General features: G+C 43.2%; 1 long non-coding RNA gene across 1 annotated transcript in view; it reads left to right on the top strand.

Moving 5' to 3' along the window:
- Positions 1-8100, top strand: part of LOC143301537 (uncharacterized) — a 245183-nt gene extending 237083 nt beyond the window's left edge. Inside the window, exon 6 of the long non-coding RNA XR_013057807.1 lies at positions 7309-8100. This is a non-coding gene — a long non-coding RNA (uncharacterized LOC143301537). The remainder of the gene's footprint in view (positions 1-7308) is intronic.
- Positions 8101-8425: the final 325 nt, after the last annotated feature.

Genomic DNA, 8425 nt, shown 5'->3' with positions numbered 1-8425 from the left:
ACACACACACACACACACACACACACACGCTCTTAATATACGCAGTTCACACTGACACACACTTGAATTGGTTATTAATCAATCACTCACTCACTTTACTGTCTGATACAGAGTAGAGAAATTCGCCTTTAGGCTCGTTGTAAAGGAAATAAACCCTTATTTTAACTTTAAAAGTGAAGACATTCATTCTATGATTCTAAATTAAAACACTCACACGAACATGGCGGGAGATGGTCGGGGGGGACGGGGGGGACGGGGGGGTGGGAGGCGCGGGGGGGGGGGGGGGGGGTGAGGGACGGAGGGGACGTTGCACCATCAACATCACAGTAGACTTGTTATCAATATAAACACGAAGGTTCGACATACAAATACATTAGTTGATAAGTCTTGATCATAAATTATTCAGTAGTTACCCATTGCCTTTTACACAAGGCAAATGAATATCGTTTGACATAACTCTACTGTCCAACTTTAACTTTTTTAGAAAAAAACAACAACAAAAAAACAAAAAACAAACGAAAAACATACAATTCGTTTAATAAAACCACCAAACTTTAACAGAAAACAAAACACAAAACAAATGAAAAACATAATTCGTTTAATAAAACCACGCAACTTTAACAGAAAAACGACAACAAAAAACAAACAAAAAGCAATTCGTTTAAAACGACCATCCAACTGTATCAGAAAAAAACAAAACAAGAAAAAACCAAACCAAACCAAAAACATGTAACTCGTTTAATAAGACCATCCAACTTTATCAGATAAAAAAAAGAAAGAAAAAACAAAACAAAACGAAAAACATATAATTCATATAAATTGTGAAACTGACATCGGGGTAGCAGTAATTATATGTGGTAACTAACTAAAAGTTCTCCAAAGTTAATCCCTCCCCCTCACCCCCCACCCCCCTCCCCGCCTCCCCTCTCCACACCCACCCCTCACCCCCAGACAATTCCAACCAAGGGCGACAAACCTGGCTCCTGATCATTAAACTCATTTCTGTCATCCAACAAAAGCATACTATAGTAAGTTTTGGTCCATTGTCTTTGAAATTTCTTCGTAAACGATCGCATATTTCTTTCGGGTATCATCTCTCACACAAAAAGAAAGTGTATTTCATCTTCATCGAATGCACCACACATAAGAGACAGGGGACCATGCGAGAGAAATTGTCCCCCCATTACAAAAAAAAAAAAAAAAAAAAATTTGAGAGGCAGAGAGAGAGGGCAGAGAGAGAGAGAGAGAGAGAGAGAGAGAGAGAGAGAGAGAGAGAGAGATTCAAAAACTTTATTACTCAAGGATAAAGATTTTAGGCATCGCCCAGTCTTCCAATCTGTCCTTGTGACAACAATAACAACAACATTAACGATAACAACACACACACACACACACACAAAAATTGTTAACACTGCTACATCTACTGCTACTACAACGAAGAATATATCACCATCATCATCATTAATATCGTAAAAAGTAATAAAACGAACGCATTCATACATTCATAACCATACACATGCACACACTCTCTCCACCCAACACACACACACACACACACACTTATGCACATACAGAGACATGACCGAAGTGAGAAACATAATATAGCGGACATAAAGAAAACAGAAGCACAACTTTACCATTGCACATATACAAAAGTGATTAATTTGCTGATGCAGATGTTACAGGTAATAACATCCAATTTACAGGCGAACAAGTAAAAAACATTAAAGCACAAGGGTAATAAAATAAATTCACTGCATGTAGGTATAGATACAAACTTCACGGAAAAAGCATGATTTTTGTCTTTTTTACCTGGTTATAAAAAAACACAACAAAAAAACAGAGAGAGACAGAGACAGAGAGAGAGAGAGAGAGAGAGAGAGAGAGAGAGAGAGACAGAGAGAGAGAGAGGGAGAGAGAGAGACAGAGAGAGACGTACGGATGCGGATAATTTGTTCAAGTACAGACCATTGCCCCTCATGAAGGGGTACATAGACATGATCATAAGAAAAACAAGAAATACGCGGTCAAGAACAAACTTCAGTGTTCAAAGAGAGAGAGTGAGTTCAGTTTCAGTTTCAGTAGCTCAAGGAGGCGTCACTGCGTTCGGACAAATCCATATACGCTACACCACATCTGCCAAGCAGATGCCTGACCAGCAGCGTAACCCAACGCGCTTTGAGAGAGAGAGAGAGAGAGAGGGGGGGGGGGATGGGAAGATGAAACCGTATTAAGCCTTTAAAACTCCCCTTCCCCACCCATCCCATCACCCCCCTCTCCGTTCCTCACCCACTCCCCGCACCCACCCCTCTCCCCATTCCCCCACCCCTCCCAAGTTTTGTGACTGACAAGTTGGTCTTGGAAGCGGAGCAGGAGGCAGGGCTTTCGCTTGCAGGAACAGAAGCGAGTCCGCTTTTTTTTTCTTTTTTCTTTCTTTTTTTTTTTTTTTGCGTGGTCATCCATTTTGGGCGGGTATTTCTTATAGCTGGGCGCGACAAAAGGCGTGGAGAAGCAAAACTCCGCCCCGACGCCTACGCATTTCGGGCGTCAACGCGTCACGCGGCAGCTGCGATGCGTTGCAGCGAGGGAGCGGGACAGAACGGGCGGCGCGGCGCGACTTCAGTATGGATCCGTGTCGTGAGATCTTTATTTCATTTTTTTATTTTTTTTTATTTCATTTTATTTTTATATAATGTAAAGTAACGACCAGAGGCTGCTTCTGTTACTGCTGCTGCTGCTGCTGTTGTTCCTTTGAACCATTGCTGGTGTGCTTCTATAATTGTGACATAGGTTAACTCACTCTACACAGACCCCTCGGATGTCCAGTGGGTGTCTCAATGACCCAACCTTTAGCTTCCGTCGTCAGAATTGTGGTATTCTTTGTCAACATTCACCTCTTCAGTATAAGAGCCTTCCGCTTGCAATATTTTGATGGTGGTAATTGGGATGAAACGCTGTTAACGTCGTCTCTTTCGCCGTTCGTATGGACAGAGTTAACACTGGGCCAACAGCAAAGTGAGACATGTGTTACCAATGGTGTTTCTTCATTGCATTGGGAAATAAATTCTATAAATATTTATTTCATCTGTTGATTGGATAATAACTATAAATTTTCATTTCAGCTATTCATTAGATAACAAATGGTCCATTTGGAATGTCAGTTATGAAGGTAGGATGGTGACTTTGTAATCACGAGACTACAGCAAAGTGAAAGCTGTATTATCAATGGTTTCTCCATTGCAATGGGAAATCGTTGACAAGCTTAGTCTCTTTTTTTTTGTGAAAGGACGATGACTCTCAAACTAGGAGGCTACCTTGCACTGGCTCTTAGTGCTGCAGATTTGCGGGACTAGTTGGCCTTTGGGAATCATCCCGACGCCTACTGTCCTAAAGATGTTCCCTCTTTGGCAAGACTCTCTCCGCAATAATCCGAATTCTGGCCCAGAAAGTCGGGACAGCAGTTACCTCCTCTGCTGTTCGGATGATCACTGTCGAACACGACTTACTATCGTACAGGACGAGACACACAGGAAACAGAATCGTGGGTGTCGATGATGATGATGATGATGATGATGATGATGATGATGATGATGGTGGTGGTGGTGGTGGTGGTGGTGCTTATCTGAAGTCTGCTCAATTGCGAAATATGACTTTTTTTCGGATGAGACGAAAAACCGAGGTCCTGTGGGCAACGTGCAACTTCAGTTGCACACGTACAAGAACCCACGGCAACAAAAGGGTTATCCCTGGCAAAATTCAACACACACACACACACACACACACACACACACACACACACACACATATATATATATATATATATATATATATATATACACATATATTTGTATTTCTTTTTATCACAACAGATTCCTCTCTGCGTGAAATAAAGGCTGCTCTCCCCAGGAAGAGCGCGTCGCTACACTACAGCGCCACTTTTTTTTCTTCTTTTTTTTCTCCTGCGTGCAGTTTTCTTTTTTCCTATCGAAGTGGATTTTTCTACAGAAATTTGCCAGGAACAACCCTTTTGTTGCCGTAGGTTCTTTCACGTGCGCTAAGTGCATGCTGCACACGGGACCTCGGTTTATCGTCTCATCCGAATGACTAGCGTCCAGACCACCACTCAAGGTCTAGTGACGGGGGAGAAAATATCAGCGGCTGAGCCGTGATTCGAACCAGCGCGCTCAGATTCTCTCGCTTCCTAGGCGGACGCGTTACTTCTAGGCCATCACTCCACTATATATATATATGGCACTCCACTGTGGCGAAGCCTGGGAGAGCAGCCCAAACTTCACACAGAGACAAAAGGTAATACAACACAACAGTACAGTACAGTACAGTACAGTACAGTACCGTACAGTACAGCACAACGCAACGCAATCTACGTACGCTGCGCTCATCTGTTCCCTCCCCTTCAGCCATCCCCCCCCCCTCTGCCCGCCATCTCCTTTGCATCCTCTCTGTCATCACCATTCTCCATGAGCTTGTCTGTATGTCTGTCTATTTCTATGTATGTATGTATGTATGTATGTATATGTATCTACCAGTCAATCAATCAATCAATCTACCAATCAATCAATCAATCTGTCAATCTATCTGTATTTTCATCGCTGCTTCCAGCCCAGTCGGCGACACAGACCCATAATTATAAGGACAGAAAACACTGTCAATATCGATCGGCTAGAAACTATTAAAAAAATTAAAAAGAAAAACGAAAACAAACAAACATGGAAAATTAACCTAGGCACAAGCTGAGTCATGTTCATGTACGTAAACATTGGGGGGGCATGCCTCTGACATACGTTAACCTTTCTGTCAAAGTCTGGCTAGAGGATTGAAAACAGTGACCTGAACACAGCCATAATTATACATGATAAACAAAAATATACATAATAATAATAATAAGCATAAATTTAGGTTTTTTTTCCAAAAATACCAGCAGACAACTAGCACATGCTAGGAGAAAAACAGAATTCAGCAGTGGTAATGCCCAATAATTATCCAATCCAGAAAAAAGACGACGACAGAAATTGAGAACTTTCTTTAAAATAAAATTAAAATAATTAAAAAAAAAAAGAGAAAAGAGAAGAAGAAAAAAGAAAGAATAGATCAGCTAGACAGAAAATAAGAAAAAAAGAAAGAGACGGAGGGGGCGGGGGAGGGGGGAGGAGAAGAAAGAAACGGAGAAAAGCCAGTTTTGTCCTCACTAACCTAAATACGAGAAAAATATTCTAATGTTGCTCCACGAGTAAAATAGTATTTGTGTTTGTATTTCTTTTTATCACAACAGATTTCTCTGTGAAATTCGGGCTGCTCTCCCCAGGGAGAGCGCGTCGCTACACTACAGCGCCACCCATTTGTATTCCTGCGTGCAGTTCGAGTTTTTCCTGTCGAAATGAATTTTTCTACATAATTTTGCCAGGAACAACCCCTTTGTTGCCATGGGTTCTTTTACGTGCGCTAAGTGCATGCTGCACACGGGACCTCGGTTTATCGTCTCATCCAAATGACTAGCGTCCAGACCACCACTCAAGGTCTAGTGGATGGGGAGAAAATATCGGGCGGCCGAGCCGTGATTCGAACCAGCGCTCAGATTCTCTCGCTTCCTAGGCGGACGCGTTACCTCTAGGCCAACAATCCACTATAGTAAGGCACAATAGTAAGGCAATGTCCACAATTTCTCCCCCAAAACGACGGGAAGTGTAGTACTAACAACAAGGCGTGGAAGTTCATCCGCCAGTCACGCAGAGGAGAGGAGTGAAGGGGTCGAGAGATGTGGGATATAGCCGCAAATTACAACTTTACACTTTTTGGGGGCGTTCAGGCTTACCTTCATCTTTCACTGTAATGTCTCACTTTAGTTAACAAACCAATTTCACCAACCTGCGGTTGTTTCTGAGAAAATTGCCATGCTGTCTGCGTAAAGGATTGATCGATTGATTAATTTGTATGGATACTTATACAGCGCCTATCCTCGGTCGGCGACCATGCCCTAAGCGCTTTACAAACGCGGAGTCATCCGCACAACAGGCTGCCTACTACCTGGGTGGAGCTGACTGACGGCTGCCATTGGGTGCTCATCTTTTAAAAAAATTTTTTTATTTACCCCGCCAAAAAGCAGCCATATTCCGATTTTGGGGGTGTGCATACTGGGTATGTTCTTGTTTCCATAACCCACCGAACGCTGACATGGATTACAGGATCTTTAACGTGAGTATTTGACGTTCTGCGTGTATATTGTATACACACGATGAAGGTTCAGGCACGAGCAGGTCTGTATATATGTTGACCTGGGAGATCGGAAAAATCTCCACCCTTTACCCACCAGGCGCCGTCACCGAGAGTCGAACCCCGGACCCTCAGATTGAAAGTCCAACTCTTAAACCATTCGGCTATTGCGCCCGTCAAAAGGAGAGCAAATACCTTCACGAGCATATTGCAAAAACTTCACTGTAATTCACTTTCCGAACCCCTTCAGAACAGAACAGAGCAGAGTAGAGCAGAACAGAACAGAACAGAAGAGGAGAGCAGAACAGAACGGATCAGAACAGAACAGAGGAGAACAGAACAGATCAGAACAGAGGAGAGGACAACAGAACAGAACAGAACAGCAGAACAGAGCAGAACAGAGCAGAACAGAGCAGAGCAGAGCAGAGCAGAACAGAACAGAACAGAACAGAGCAGAGCAGAGCAGAGCAGAACAGAACAGAAGAGCAGAGCAGAGCAGAACAATAAAGAGCAGAGCAGAGCAGAACAGAGCAGAACAGAACAGAACAGAACAGAGCAGAGCAGAACAGAACAGAACAGGAGCAGAGCAGAGCAGAACAGAAAAGAGCAGAGCAGAGCAGAACAGAGCAGAACAGAACAGAACAGAACAGAGCAGAACAGAACAGAGCAGAACAGAACAGAAGAGCAGAGCAGAGCAGAACAATAAAGAGCAGAGCAGAGCAGAACAATAAAGAGCAGAGCAGAGCAGAGCAGAACAGAAAAGAGCAGAGCAGAGCAGAGCAGAGCAGAACAGAACAGAACAGAACAGGAGCAGAGCACAGCAGAGCAGAACAGAGAGACGGGATAGAAAGAGAAAAACCACGCCCTAACCTGTTCAGAAAAGGCCACGTCCGGACTCGAAGTGCCATCTTGGCTTCTTTTCTGTCCAACACTGCACTTCTGACAGTTCCTTCACTTCATTTTACACTCCGACAAGAAACAAGATAATGTTTGATGTGAAAGCTGTCACAGCACAACATTCAGGTGCACACACAATTTCACTTCCTGTTATCTTTCTTTTCTTTCTTTTGCGTTCGACAGATACACAGTCAGTGTCGAAGTCCGAGGGATGCCACAAACTCGGACGTCCGGTGAAGATCGGCTACCGTCCCCCAGAGCTTGGTGTTGAGGTTAGCACCACCAGGCCAGGACTGCTGCCGCATCTTCTCATACAGGGGGCAGTCTTTGAGAATATGGGATGGGGTCTGGTTACCTGGCCGCAATCACATAGGGATGTGGCTGCCACTGCAATCCTCTTCAGGTGTGCTCGGAGGCCGCAGTGTCCTGTACGAAGGCGGTAGATGGTAGTCTGGTGTCTCCTCTCCAGTGTCCTGATGGGATCCTGGTGTGCCTGGTAGCCTCCGTTCAGGGTGACCCAGCCTCTTCGGAATCTGCTGCGGAGGAGAGTTTTTGCTTCCTCATACGTGGTTGGAAAGGTTGGCCAGCACTTCCTGTTATGAAAGCTGCCACTGCACAACATTCAGGTGCACACACAATTTCACTTCCTGTTATACTCTGACGAGAAACAAGATAACGTTTGATATCAAGAACTGTCACTGCACAACACAGTTGCCCACACAGTTTCACTTCATGTTATACTCCAACAAGAAACACAGTAACGTTTGATATGAAGACTGTTACTGCACAAAACAGTTGCCTAAACAATTTCGCTTGATCTTATACTCCGACAAGAAATAAGATAACGTTTGATATGAAAACTGTAACTACACAACACAGTTCCCCACACAATTTCATTTCATGTGACAAGAAACAAGATAACGTCTGATTAAAAAAAGAAAGAAAAAAAAAAGAAAAGAAAAAAGAAAAGAAAAGAAAAAAAGCTGTTTTATAACAGTTTCCATGCACATAAAAAAAGAGAAACAAGTGCGAGTGTTATGTATGCGTGGGGCGTGGAATGCAACAAAATTAAAGTACGCGTCCAATGTCTCTCACAACCTTATTTCATGTGTGTATTGTAAGCGTGCGTTATGTTCGTGTTTTCTCTCTCACACACCACACATACTCTTCAAGTTGCAAGAACAAAACGAGACCACTTCAAGGTTGATCGCGTTTGCCAACTCTAAATCAATTTCTTTTTTTCACAAACAAAACTATATTTGTCTACATACTAATTTTCAGTCCTCATCAAATCTTCATA

Source organism: Babylonia areolata, chromosome 27 (genome assembly GCF_041734735.1).
Source record: "Babylonia areolata isolate BAREFJ2019XMU chromosome 27, ASM4173473v1, whole genome shotgun sequence".
NCBI classification, from domain to species: domain Eukaryota; kingdom Metazoa; phylum Mollusca; class Gastropoda; order Neogastropoda; family Buccinidae; genus Babylonia; species Babylonia areolata.
This window is presented reverse-complemented; position numbering and strand designations above follow the sequence as displayed.